General features: G+C 41.7%; 2 long non-coding RNA genes across 2 annotated transcripts in view; one reads left to right on the forward strand and one right to left on the reverse strand.

Moving 5' to 3' along the window:
• LOC138764337 (uncharacterized) overlaps positions 1-7,240 on the reverse strand; it is a 41,555-nt gene extending 34,315 nt beyond the window's left edge. The window contains exon 1 of the long non-coding RNA XR_011358122.1: positions 6,810-7,240. This is a non-coding gene — a long non-coding RNA (uncharacterized lncRNA). The remainder of the gene's footprint in view (positions 1-6,809) is intronic.
• A 61-nt stretch (positions 7,241-7,301) lies between these two features.
• Positions 7,302-13,198, forward strand: LOC138764341 (uncharacterized). The gene is made up of 3 exons (XR_011358126.1): positions 7,302-7,334; positions 8,180-8,447; positions 12,764-13,198. It is a non-coding gene; the product is annotated as an uncharacterized lncRNA (long non-coding RNA).
• The last annotated feature ends 1,847 nt before the right edge of the window (positions 13,199-15,045 follow it).

The raw sequence follows: 15,045 nt of genomic DNA on the forward strand, positions 1-15,045 counted from the left end.
TAACCGTGTTGCCCACTTGTTAATCTTTTAATCAAAAATTGCAAATATAAATGTCAATATATAAATCAATTTAGCCACAAGATTGTGACAGAATTTCAAATTCACTTCAATTTTAATGGCAGGAAAGTAAATTTCACAAATTATTTATTTTCAAAGAAGAACTTAAATAAATGCTATGATTTATGGGTATGTTACTCACCTGTTTCAAACAGGTGACATCGTACCAGTGCCCAAGAAGAGTGCAGTAATCTGCCTTAATGAATATTGACCAGTAGCACGTACATCAACAGTAATAAAGTGTTTTGAAAGGCTGGTGATAAAGCCTATCAGCTTTTGTCTGAGCAGTGACATGGATCTATTCCAGTTCGCCTATTGTAATAACAGGACTACGGTGGATGCCATCTCATTGGCACTACACAAAGCCCTGGAACACCTGGATAGCAAAGATGCATACATTAAGATGCTCTATCAACTACAGTTCAGGATTCAACACCATCATCCCCTCAAAACTGATCAGCAAAATCCAGAACGTGGGAGTTAACACCCCACAGTGTAATTGGATAATGGATTTCCTCACTTCCAGACCACAATCAGTGAAGATTGGTAAGAATTTCTCCACAATCTCCATCAGATCTGTATTCTTAGTCCCCTGCTCTACTCACTTTAAGCCTACGACTGTGTAGCTCGTTACAACAATAACACCATCTACAAATTTTCCAATTATACCACGGGTAGTGGGTTGTGTAAAGGAAGGAGATGAGTCAACATACAGAATGGAGATTGAAAACTTGGTTGAATGGTGCACCAACAACCACCTTGCACTCATGTCACCAAAACTAAGGCATTGATTGTTGACTTCAGGAAAGGAAATCCAGAGATATTCAATCCAGTGATCATTGAGGGATCAGAAGAGCAAATTAAGTTCTTGGGATTTACTATCTTGGAGGATCTTTCCTGGACCCTACACACCACTACTGAGTACATCTACAGGGAACGCTGCTGTTGGAGGGCAGCAATCATCAACGATTCACATCACCCAGCACACACTCTGTTCTCACTGCTACCATCAGGAAAGAAGTATAGGTGCCATAAAACTCACACCACCAGGTTCAAGAACAGCTGCTACCCCCCCACCATCAGATTCTTCAATGACAAACTCAATCTGGAACTAATTTAAGGACTCTTGTGCACTTTATTGATTTTCTTCGTGTTCTCTCTCTATTGCAATTTGTCTACATTTGTTATTTGTTTACATGTTTATGATGTGTACAGTTTATATTTGCATTACCAATTAGTGATAATTCTGCCATGCCCACAGGAAAAAGGAATCTCAGGGTTGTATTTGATGTCATGTTATGTGCTCTGACAAACGATCTGAAATCTGATTTGTTAGTGGACTGATAAGGACACATGCTGATGGGATTTGCTTCCTATGGATCTTAAATTTGTTCATTTAGTTTTCCAATTTTATGTTTTAACTTTACTATTGATGACAATAATGAGAGTGTATTATATGACAATTACATGGCATAAGGTGTGATAGTTGAGAGTTCCTGCCATTTTTTATTAATTTCCATTTTCAGTCTCAACGTGTTTTATACCAAAGGGGTTAAAGTTTGGTTTAACTGTTTGTTATTTCTACCAAGAGAATGTCTAGGAAAAGCAGCCAAGGCAGTGAAAGGGACCAAGGAAGCTGAAGCTGAAGGAGTGACGACCATTATTGATATGGTTTCCAGCATGATGAAGGTTCAATCCCAAGAGTTTATGGAAAAATTAATGGATGCCATAAATCGGTTTTATGGTGTTAGAAAAAAATTGATAAAGCTTTAAAAGCTGTTCCGATATTTGAGGAATACTTGAAAGCCATGGAGGGATTTAGAGGAGATCTATGAACAACAGGCTGGAAAAGTTTGAATGAAATGGCCGCCAGCAATAAAAAGCTAACGTTGCACCTGGCTGACTTGGAGCAGATGTGATAATCTTTGTATTTTGGGATTAAGAGGGCATTGAGAAAGAGCAGTCACCTGCACAATTTTTCAACAAACAACTTACCGAGTTGTTTAGAAAAGAGCTGCCCTTTGCTTGATTGAGCACATCGTGCACCATTTCCAAAACCATCATCTGGAAACTGTCCAAGGCCAGTAGTTGTTTACCTCCATTATTTCCAGCAGAAAAAAGTATTTGGCATGATTGAGGATTGCCCTGAAGAATGGACGCAAGAGGTTATTTAACTCCGAAGTGGAAGCCTATAAAGGTTTGGCTGAATATGATACTGCTTCTAAATCACAGTCAGGCTTGGAATGAGTTAACTCTCTTGGTTACAAGGGAGTTAATACCACTGTGAATCAAAGAGATTCTGGTTTCTTTTTCCGAATCTAAGTTTTCACTCAATTGGCAGTTTGTATCATTTTGAAGGAAGGGGAAAAACTGGTCTGGGTTTTTTTTAAAGATTTAATTTTTTTTCAGTTTAATTCATGACTATGGGGACATTTCTTCCTACTTTTTGTCTGCAACTTTATTTTGTCATATGCAATGATAAGGGGCTCAGGTTATCAACTACTAAGTTTGATAGAGGGTTCTAAATATTTGTCAGTGTAATGTCTATTTTATGCCAGTAAGGTGCAAAAGAGAGTTAATTCTTGTTTGGATTACCAAGCATGCATGTAGAATGTTTCCATATTCATTAGGGGGTACTAACTGCAGAGCTCAAGAAACACAGCTACCAGAGAAGACTCAACTACCAGCTGTTTTATATTTTAAATAATTGTGCGCATTCACAAAGGGGAGTGATGTCAGCACACTGCAGAGTCATTATCTCTCTGACAACATGCCAGCAGGGAAGCAATGCTCTGCGTCAACCCACGCAGGTCTGCAAACGTGGGCTTCTCCTGGGCAAAGAAGGGGACCCCACACCATTCTGTGCCGGCTGCTTGGTGCAGCAATTCTGCCTGTCCAGCTGTGCGGTCCCTCGGTCCACCACATAACCCCCCCCTCCACCAGAATCATTGCATGGGTGCAATGTCACAACTTTGGGTATTATAGGAGGGTATCCCCAATGCTTGGGAGGTGGGACATGCACAGGTTCAGCAATGTCCATGTGTGCAGGTTTCAGTCTGTCTCGTGTCAAAAGTTCAAGTTGACCACCAATGTCCAATAGCATCGTAGATCCATTGTGCTGCAGCATTTTATAAGGCCCCTTATAAGGTTGCTGCAGGAATGTAGTGGGGGATAGACATTGAAGACATAAGAAGTAGAGTGAAGAGCAGCAGGAATGTGTGTAGGTGGTGATCCATGACGAATTGCTGGAACTGAAGCCAGGGAACCCATCTTGTTGCTTGGTTCTTGTAATTCCTCTGTAACCGAGGAACTATTTTTGGCTGGAGAAAGAGTGATGTCTGCCGGTACAAGGAGTGGAGCACCGTTAACTAATTCTGCTGAAGAGGTCTCCAGGTCATCCTTAGGTGCTGTTCTCATACCCAACAGCACCCATGGTAACTCATCTGCCCACTGAGGCCCATTAAGTCTTACCCACAAGGCTTGGTTCAGATGCTGGTGGAAATGTTCCACTAGCCCATTAGCCTATGGGTGGTACGCCATAGTATGGTGTCATTGCATATTGCAAAGTCTCACCGGATTTGACCACAAGGTTGAAGTAAACTGAGTTTCCCTGTTAGAGTTTAGAAGGACTGGTACTCCGAACTGAGAACCCAGGTTGAGAGAAAAGTCCAAGCACACATTTCAGCCGTGATGTCCATCATTGGTGTAGCTTCTGGCCAGCAGGTAAAATGGTCAACCTCTGGGCACAGGCAATGGGCCCACAATGTCTATGTGTACATGCTGAAACCATGAGTTGGTGAAAATTGTTGAAGTGGTTCGTGGGTGTGCTGTAGGACTTTAGCAGCCTGGCAGGAGAGGCATTTTCATGCCCAGTGAGTGATCTACTTCCTTAAGCCATGCCAGATATATTTTGAGGACATAAGCTTGACAGTTATGCAGACAGATGGATGGATTAGGCCATTAATGTGGTAGAAAAGTTTCCTCTGCCAAGACAGTGGGATGATTGGTCGTGGGTGGCTGGTTGAAGTATCACAAAGTATGTTCAACTGGTCAATGGAACATTGGCTAAGAACAGGTCCGTAATAGCTGTATGGAAAGCTTTTACCTCCTGGTTCTCTTGTTGGGCTATTGCGAGAGCCTGGAAATCTGGCCCTCCTGTAATCGCATTCACCTCTGTCCTGGACAAGGCATCAGCTAAAACATTGCCTTTACTAGACAAATGCTGCATATCAGAGGTAAATTCAGAAATATAGGCTAGATGCCTCTGTTGACGTGCTGACCAGGGATCTGTAATCTTGGCAAGGGCAAATGTTAGAGGCTTATGGTCAGTAAATGCAGTAGAATGTCTGCCCTCGAGAAAATATCTGAAATGTTTGATGGCCAGATAAAGTGCTAATGACTCCTGATTGAAAATGCTGTACTTTAATTCGGGTGAGTGTAAGTGGCGGCATAAAAATGCCAAGGGCTGCCAGTGACTGTTGATTTTCTGTTCTAGGACCGCCCCCACAGTGATGTCCGATGCATTTACATGAGCGCATGCTGGGCATGCATACGTGCTTCTTTTGCTTTGTCAAATGCTTCTGTGGCCATTGTAGTCCAGAGCAGTTTTTTTTAGGTTTGCCGGTGAGGATGTGGAACAAGGGCTTCATGATCCTGTCAGCTGCTGGGATGAACCTGTTATAAAAGTTAACCATTCCCAGGAATTCTTGTAGCCGTTTAATTGTGGTGGGCTTTGGGAAGGCCCAAATGGCTGATACCTTGTCTGGAAGCGGAGTTGTGCCTGAGTTCGAAATCCTGTGTCCCAACAAGTTAATTGCATGTTTGCCAAATGCACTCTTCGCAAGGTTGATAGAAAGGCTAAAATACTAAAGCCTCTGGAACAATTGTCGAAGGTATTGTCTGTGCTCTTATGTTGACTCGCTGGCCTCTAAGATGTCATCGAGGTAGACGAAAAGGAAAAATAAATCTCCTGTGACGGCACCCATTAAATGTTGGAACATCTGAGCCGCATTCTTAAGGCTGAAAGGCATTCTCAGAAACTCAATTGGACCATATGGAATAACAATAGCCATTTTTGGGATGTCCTCTGGATGGACAGAAATTTAGTGATAACCTTTTACTAAGTCTACCTCCGAGAAGATATGTTTGCCATGGAGGTTGACAACAAAATATTAAATGTGTGGTATTGGATACCTATCCGGTACAGTTGCACTTTTGAAGTGTCAGTAATCTTCACAAGGTCTTAGGCCGCTGGATGCTTTGGGCACCAAATGAAGTGGCGATGCCCAAAGACTACCGGACTTTTAGATGTTGCCTAGTTCCTCCATAGTTTTGAATGCTTTTTTTGGCCTGTAGTAGCTGGTCAGGGGAAGTCTGCATGCCTTGGAATATAGGTGAGGGCCGGTGGTGGTTAAGTAGTGCTGAACTCCAATGATGTGGAGGGACTAAATGGAAATTTGGTATAAGTAGTTCAGGAAACTCTGCTAATAAGTTCACAAAATCATCGGTACCGAGTGTTTGCTCACATAGCAGTGTTGCCAGTCGATGTTTCTTCAGGATGTTTCTATATCAATGCCTTTCCACAAGTTTAATGTTTCACTTGAAATAAGGGAAACACAAAGGAACTCTGTGGTGACCTGAAAGAAAGAGGTTATCATCTGGAGAACCCTGATGGGCAAGTTTCTTCAGCAAGACACTGGAATGGCTGATGGAAGAATCAGTTGTGGGTGTCGGCGTACAATGAATCTCTTTGAAAACCAGCAAGAACCTTCCTGAGCAGTAATCATTTACCTTTCAAACCCAAAGCCTGGTGAACTTTATAAATGTTAAATTCTGTGCAGAGTATAAGAATTGCCTGCAATCAGTGAACTTGGAAGAATAAGAAATGAGATTGGACTGTGAATCAAAGAACTTTTCTGAACTTACACACACATTATTTACACGTGCACTTAGAATTAGAAGGGAGTTGTTAGGTTAGTTAATAGTGATAAGTTAAAGTGTGGTTCTGTTTTCATGTTTAAAGATAATTAAAAATAACTTTTGTTTAAATAACCATTTGTCTTGATGAATATCTATCACTGTTGGGTTTTGGGGTCCTCTGGGCTCGTAACAGGTGTGTTGCCTAATACCAGTTGTATCAACTTAGTACCAAAACTGCTAATCATAGTCCCATTTGGCGGCATACAAGTCAGCTTGAGGCACTCAAGATTCCTGCTCATAAGAGGATGGCGGGAAGATACTGAGCTGAGCTCCAGTGTTGATTAGCAGTTTGCATTATGTGCACTAATGAGTGGCTATATGGCCAACCACTGAGGCCATCAGTGGTGGTTGGCATTGTTGTTTCCCTGGGAGTCAACCGTGTAACTGCACGGTGGCACACAGCGGCACGCTTTCCTGCCCCACTTTGTGGTAGAAACATCACTCACTGTTCTCCAATGGCTTTTTATTCCTCAGTAACTTGTGGCGTGCCATAGAACTGGCGGCTGCATTGACTTGACTGCCCAAAGTGACCTATTGAAACTTTGCCAAGGGAGGCTGCAGTACCCTGTGAAGTCTGTCTGCCTCCCTCACCACTCCCCTTGGTTTGGAGAAGTCAGCAGATGAGAGCAGCAGGATGATGTCATGAGGGAGCCGTTCCAAGAAGGCTGCCTTGAACATTAAGCAGATGAAATGGCTGTCTGCTAACGCAAGCATTTCATTCATCAGTTCTGAAGGCCTGTCCCCCAAATCATCAAGGTGGAGTAAGCACGTACCTCTTTCCAGGTCAGACATGCCGAAAGTCATGAGAGGTGTGCCTTAAAACCACTGTATTGATCTTCCTCTGGCGAGTTGTTGATAAAATCATCTACAATGGCAGAAGAATTTTTATCTAATGAGGTGACTACATGCCAGAATTTGGTGGCCTCATTTGTTACATTCCTAATGTTGATCTGAGCCTCTTCTTGCTGGAACCGTGGACATGGCCTATGAGGCCAGAAGATGGGCAGTTTCACAGCCACCGCATGCAGCGCAGTAGTGGCATCCATTCTGCAGGCTTTCTCACTATGTTTCACAGTTAGGGCTCAAAAGACGTTGAGCACCTGTTGGGGTCACCAATTTAGTGGGACTAACTGCAGAGCTCAAGAAACACAGCTAACAGAGAAGAGTCAACTACCAACTGGCTTTTGTTTCAAACAATCACACGCCTCACAAAGGGGAGTGATATCAGTGCGCTTCATAAAAGGGAGTGATGTCAGTGCGCTTCATAAAAGGGAGTGATGTCAGTGCACCTCACAAAGGTCTGCCACAGGTTGAATTTTATTCTTTGGATTAGTTTTAAAAGCATGTCAATTTATATACAGTCAAAATTTTTTAGGTTCTATTGGGAACCTCAGCAAGGTTGCCCTTTAAATATGATTAATGAATCCCCCATTGTTTGTTGTAATTTAAGGTTGTACACAGAAAGTTTTCTCGGTTCTATTCTGAAATTGATCCATTTTGTGATAAATGTAACATTTTTGAGGCTTCTTTGATACATATAATTTGGACTTGCCCTAGTTTAGAAATTTATTGAAAAAATTACATTCAAACTTAATCAATCATTTTTAGGGTCAAGTTAGAACCGTGCCCTGTAATTGCTCTGTTTGGTTTCTCTCAAGAAGAAGGAATATTATTGACTTCATCTCAGAAGCGAATTTTAGCTTTTACCTCCTTGATAGTTCGACCGGCAATTCTGATGAAATGGAAAGGAAGTTTATAAAAAATCAGTCATTGTAGTGGTCATGTAGCAGGCTGAGTGGGCGCACAGCGCAATATTGCGAACTGTCACCGGCATGGTTCTTCAGTGGGTGCACAGAGCCATAAGACAGACAGCTAGGTACTCACCCATTTAATGGACTGCACGTGCGTGGTGCTGCGTGCTGAGTAATGGCATGTTGGTTTGCAGAGTCTCCTGCCAGAAGGCACGGGACTTTCACTGTGCTTAATTTAAACCTTCAGGTCCTGTGGATTGGCAGCAAAGTCATAATGATGTCCCACCTCATCTTGTGGAGTCTGGGACATGAGGTATATAAAAGAAGCCTGTAGAGTCTAAATAAAACAGTCTTGTGTTGACTACCTTGGTGTGTGTGTATTGTTTTAATAGCTCTACAGAAGTAGCTGCTACAGTGGGTGACCCCGAATGCAAGATTCAGCCGAAGCTTGAATCTACAGTTATCATGGACACAACTACAGCAGCTGCCACCACGGTGGTGGTTAATGCGATGGGACTTCACTTGCCTCCTTTCTGGACCCGTCAACCTCCGGTATGGCTTAATCAGGCTGAAACCCAGTTTCGTCTTTGTGGCATAATGGCAGAGGACACATAATTCTGGCACGTAGTAAGTGCATTGGACACTGCAACCACAGCTTGAGTAAGTAAATTAATTGCCAATCCTCCAGCACACAACCAATCCACCAGGTTCCATCAATTTCTCCTGGACACACTGGAATTGACTAGATATGAGGGTGGCATGTGGCTTTTAAATATGGAGGGCCTGGGTGACGGGAATCCATCTAACCTAATAAATGAGATGCTCACATCAGTGGATGGTCATTCTCATTGCTTGCTTTTTGAGATTTTATTCCTGTCCAAACTCTTGGGTTGTGTCAAAATACCAATCACTAACATGGATTTCCGTCGTCTCCATGATGAAACCCGGGAGGCCGACAGACTCTATCATACTTCAACGCAAGAGTCTACTCACATACAGCCTTTTTTCATAGCAGATACATCTCCCATGTCCTACAAGCCTCTCATGTCTGTGGTTCAGACAAAGAAGGAGGAACGCGCTGACGGGTGGCGAGACTGGTATTTATACCATCGCCATTGGGGAAAAAATGCCCATAAATGTGTCCTCCCATGTATCTATTACAGTAATAAAAGGTGGGAATCGAAAAAGCCGGCTGTCAGTTGTGGTCTTGGCAGCTGACGCAAGTGCTGGCCTATTGTATCTTCAAGATGACGCTGGTAAGCGCAAGTTTCTTGAAGACGTGGATGCTAAGGTCAATTTGCTTCCACCAACCTATTTTGAAAAAACACATAAACATCAACAGCTGGCTCTTCATGCAGCAAATGGGACTACCATTCCCAGCGTTGGCACACAATGGGTCACAACTGGGATAGGAGGGGTGACATTCCATTGGAATTGCGTATTGGCTTCTGTTGCACAGCTCATTTTGGGTGTAGATTTTTTAAGGTCCCATGACTTGCTAGTTGACGAGAAGCGGAGGAAATTGGTTCGTCACCACTTTTAAAACATACCCATTGATATGCAGAAAGGGGAGAGTTTCCAAACTCGGGGTGAATACCCTGCGCAAAGATGTCGATGCTGCTTTGCTCGGTGAACTTGCTGGTATTCTCTCTCTTAATTTCAATACCTCCAAAACAGCCCATGGTGTGTTCCATTACATACCCACTTCAGGCCTGCCGATTTATACCAGAGGTCGTTGTCTTCCATCTGATAAACTGTGGCAGGCAAGGTCAGAGTTTTCTGCAATGGAGGAATTAGGTATCATTCAGTGCTCCAACAGTCCTTGGGCATCACCGTTACACATGGTACCCAAGAAAACAGGTGGATGGAGACCCTGCAGTGATTACTGTAGGCTCAATAATATAACTACACCCAACAGATACCCCATCCTTCATATACAAGATTTCACTGCCCATCTGCACAATTGCCATGTTTTTTCCAAAGTTCATCTTGTCAAGAGATACCATCAGATCCCGGTCCATATGGATGACATTCCTAAAATGGTAATTATTACTCCTTTCTGGCTTTTTGAATTTCTTAGGATGCCATTTGGGTTGAAGAATGCCGCTCAAATGTTCCAGCAGCTTATGGACACTTTGGGCAGGGCTTTAGAGTTCGCTTACATCTATTTAGATGACATCTTCATAGCCAGTTAGTCCGAACAGAATCACCACCTGCATTTACTCCGCCTGTTCCAACGACTAGAGGAATTTAGTCTTACCATCAATCCATGCAAACGTCAATTTGGCAGGCCCACCATCAACTTCCTGGGACACAAGGTCCAGCAAAGTAGGCACAGTCCGTACTTTTCTGAAACTTACCACGGTTAAGGGACTGCAGAAATTCTTGGGCATGATAAACTTCTATCACCAGTTCATTCCAGCAGCTTCTGACATTCTTTGACCTCTGTTTCAGATCCTCACCACAAAGCATAGGGACATTACCTGGACAACAGAGGCAGAGGTTGTGTTTGTGACTGCCATACACACTTTGACCAATGCAACAATGCTCGCCCATCCTAATCTCGACACTTCCCTGACACTTAACACTGATGCCTCAGATACGTGCAGTTCTTGGGCAGTCCGTCGATAGCCATTGCTAACCACTCGCTTTCTTTAACTAATATCTATGGCCGTCGGAGATGAAATATAGTGTATTTGATCGGGAACTGTTGACATTATATCTAGCTGCAAGGCACTTACGATACGTTTTGGAGAATCGGCAGTTCACTGTGTTTATAGACCGTAAGCCACTCGGTTTTGCCTTTAGCGAAATAGTGGATCCATGGTCGGCCAGGCAGCAGGATCACTTATCATACATTTCTGAATTCAAGGTGGACGTTAGCCATGTCTCGGGTAAAAACAATCTTGTCACTGATATGCTGTCCAGACAGACTGTATATCATATTGATATTCCTGAATTAGCCAGAGCACAGGTCATGGACCCCGATGTTCAGGCATACGGTACAGCCATTACTAACTTGGACATACAACAGGTGGCACCACAACTGGGCGGCCCAACCCTACGTTGTGACGTGTCTTTAGGCTATCCTAGGCCGGTGATTCCAGCATCTTGTAGGCAATTCTTTTTGACCAGATACATAGCCTTTCTCATCCATCCATCAGAACATCCGTCAAGCTCATGTCGAATAAATTCATATGGCATGAACTGAAAAAAGACATCGTACAATGGGCCCACACATGTACCTCCTGCCAGACTTCCAAAATTCAGCGGCACACCAAGGCGCCTCTTCAACCATTTCTAGTGGTACGCTGACGGTTTGAACATGTGCATGTGGACCTGGTCGGACTATTGCCAGTATCTCAAATCATGAGATACATCCTAACAGTCATAGACCATTTCTTGCGCTGGCCAGAGGCCATCCTGTTGCTATCCAGTGTCAATGAGACACGCTAGATCATTCATCGTCGCACATAACTTCAGATCGCGGAGCACAATTCACCTCTGCGTTATGGACTGCCTTTGCACACTTTTACGGCACACACCTGCACCACACCACAGCATACCACCCACATTCCAACGGTCTTGTGGAATGTTTCCTTCGGCAACTCAAGTCCGCACTTAAGGCCCGATTCACCTGTCCCAATTGGGTCGATGAGTTGCCATGGATTCTACTGGAAGTGCGCATGGCTCCCAAGGAAGATTTGCCTGCATCATCTGCAGAGATGGTTTATGGTGCAGTCCTTACAGTTCCAGGGGACATTCATTTCGCATCCAAATCTGACCTGGACGTCCTTCAGCAGCTTCGACGTGGTGTCACAGTCAGCAAACTTGTATCAACCAACTGGCATGGAACCCCTAAACGACATATGCCCCCACAGCTCCTTGACGCTGATTTTGTTTTTGTATGCAGACATTGGACAACCGTATGAGGGGCCCTTTCCACATGATTATGAAGGATGTGTTTGGGTATACTTTAGACATTGGGGGGGGATTCACAGCTGTTTAGTGTAGACAGACTCAAGCTTGCCAATGTAGATCCCACTTCACCCATTCAGTGCCCCCAGCCCAGATGGTGAGGGTGTCCACCTAAGGTGCAGGCAGCCGGTGTTTTGGTGTCTGACGACAGTTCTGGGGGGGGTGGGTGGGGTGTAGTGGCCGTTTAGCAGGCTGAGTGGGCACACAGTGTGGTATTATGAACTGTTGCTGGCGCGGTTCTTTGGCGGGTGCATGGAGCCATAAGACAGCTGGGTACTCACCCATTTAATGGACTGGACGCGCGCAGTGCTGCATGCCGAGTAACGGCACGTTGGTTTAGGGAGTCTCCTGCTGGAAGGCGTGGGACTCTCACTGTGCTTAATTTAAACCTGCTGGTCCCATGGATCGGAAGCAAACTCATAATGTTGTCCCACCCCGTCGCATGGAACCTGGGATGTGAGTTATATAAAAGAAGCCTGTAAAGTCTAAATAAAACAGTCTTGTGTTGACTAACTTGGTGTGTGTGTGTATTGCTTTAGTAGCTCTACCAAAGTAGCAGCTACAACATAATGTTAACATAATGTTAAACATGGAAAGATGAACTTTTTTAAGACGTGGGGCCCATTCACAGATGCTCCTGAATGGAGCTGTCTGGTCTATGAGTGTCATCCTTCCTTTCCTACTTTTATTAGATATCCCTTGTTTAGAGGGAGGGGTTTGATTATTGGGGGGGGTCTCTTTTTCCTTTTTGTTTTTTTTATTTTTAAAATATTTTTGATATAGTGGGTTTGATCTAAAGGGTGTACACAATGGGGTTGTGTTTAATCAAGGTTTTATTTGAAATGGTCGATTTTTTTGTATTTTCTCATACTCTGTCAAATGTATTAGATTTAAATGTGTGTATTTGTTATTAAAACTCAATAAAGATATTTTAAATAGAAAAAGTATTACATACATAATTAAAATTAACAGATGCAATATTCATTTGCTTTCTGCAGCTACACAGGTACATAAAACAGACTAAAAGCCAATGTATACATTGAATGAACACAATGTCCTCAACCACAGAAGAAATGTCAGATGATTGGAGGGTGACTTGTTCTGCTGTTTTTAAAAAGGCTCCAAAATAACCCAGGAAATTATAGGCCAATGAGCCTGACATCAGTAGTAGGTAACTTATTGGAAGGTGTACTGAGAGATTGAATATACAAGTATTTGGTTAGTCAACATGACTTTGTATGTGGTCGGACATGTTTACCAAAACTTAAGAGTTTTTCAAAAAGGTTACCAAGAACCTTGATGAACGTTGGATGTTTTCTACATAGACTTTTGTGAAGACTTTTGAATATGGAAGAACAGACAGAATTGAGTGCCCCCTCATACAGGTAGAGGTGAAGGAGGCAATTAGTTCATTACAAAGTAATAAATCTCTAAGAGAAGATGGCTTTCTGTCTGAATTTTATAAAGAATTTAAAGATTTATTAATTCCCATTTTTATGGAAATGTTAGATCAGGCATCAACAACTCATACTGTTCCAGAATCATTTTCAACTGCAATAATTACTGTGATTACCCAAAAAAGATAGAGAGCCTTCGACAACCTTCATCCTATAGACCTATTTCATTATTAAACGCATATTGTAAGGTTGTTGCAAAAAACTTGGAAAACAGAATGACTAAATTATTACCTAAGTTAATAAATATGGATCAGATAGGTTTTGTTAAAAAGAGACAATTGGCTGACAATCTGGTTAAACTATTTAGTATTATACATTTAGCACAAAAATGAAGAGACTTAAATGTTGCAGTGGTTCTAGATGCAGAAAAAGTGTTTGACAGATTGGAGGGAGTCCTTTTGCTTAAGGTGTTGGATACATTTGGATTTGGATAGACCTTTATAAACTGAATTAAAGCATAATATAATGATTCTAAAGCTAAAATAATGACTAATGGACAGATATCTGCTCCATTCCAAATGACAATATCCAGTAGACAAGGATATCCCTTATCCCCAGCTTTGTTATATTAGCTATAGAGCCACTTGCAGAGGCAATTAGGAGTGATTTGGAAATTAAGGGATGCAGGGTTGGTCAAGAAGAGCATAAAATTAGTCTATCTGCATACAGTGTTTTAATATATTTGACAGAACCTGAGACTTCCTTCCGAAAATTACATTTTAAACTGGAAGAATATGGAAAGATTTCTGGTTATAAAATAAATTGGGATAAAAGTGAAATTATGCCCCTTACGGAAAAGGATTACAATTATAATAGAAATACCCAATTTAAATGGACAAAACGTGAGATTAAATATTTGGGGATACATATAGACAATAATTTAAAGAATTTATATTAATTGAATTATTTTCCATGACTTAAAAAGTTTGAAGAAAATTTTTTTTAAATGGATGATTTTACCAAAAACATTAGTAGGAAGGGTTAATTGTGTTAAGATGAATATATTCCCAAGAATACAATATCTTTTTTAAAGTTGACCTATATTATTGCCTCAAAAGTTTTTTCAGGAATTAAATAAATATGTAAGGAATTCAATTGGAGAGGTAAGATGTCAAGAGTTGCTATAGAAAGGCTAATGTGGAAATATGAATTGGAGGGCCTACAGCTTCCTAATTTTAAGAATAACTATTGAGTAGCCCAAAAGATTTCTTACTTCTTTTTTGAAGGAGAAGCTGGCATGGGTTAAAGTAGAATTGGATAAAATAGGAGAGAGATTAGCAGAGGAATTTATATATAAATGGGACTCAAAAGTAATAGTTGATGTTTAAAAAGACACCATTGTTGAAGCCCTTGATTAATGTTTGGAATAAGATAAATGACAAAATTGGAACAGAGGAGGTATATTGCCTAAGATGTCTCTGATTCAGAATTGTCTTATACCTTTTTCAAAGGATAACAAATCTTTAAATACTTGGTTTTGTAAAGAAATTAAAAACATTGAAGACTATTATGCGTGGGGTCAATTGATGTCATTTGAACAATTAAGGAAAAAATATGCAGTAACATTTTTTTGTTATTTTCCATTGAGAGGATATTTAAGGGAAATGCTAGGTCTAGCAATGTCATTACCTTTTTGTAGTGAGGTGGAAACTCTCATTAGGAGGGGAAATATAAAGAAATTTACTTCTGCAATGTATCTTTTATTACGAACAGGAATTCCAAAACATGGAGTTCATAAATCCAGACAGAAATGAGAATTAGATTTGAATATTATAATTGATGAGAAAAGATGGTCAGATCTCTGTCGAGATTGCATTACCAAT

The sequence above is a fragment of the Narcine bancroftii genome, chromosome 1 (genome assembly GCF_036971445.1).
Source record: "Narcine bancroftii isolate sNarBan1 chromosome 1, sNarBan1.hap1, whole genome shotgun sequence".
In the NCBI taxonomy this organism is placed as follows: domain Eukaryota; kingdom Metazoa; phylum Chordata; class Chondrichthyes; order Torpediniformes; family Narcinidae; genus Narcine; species Narcine bancroftii.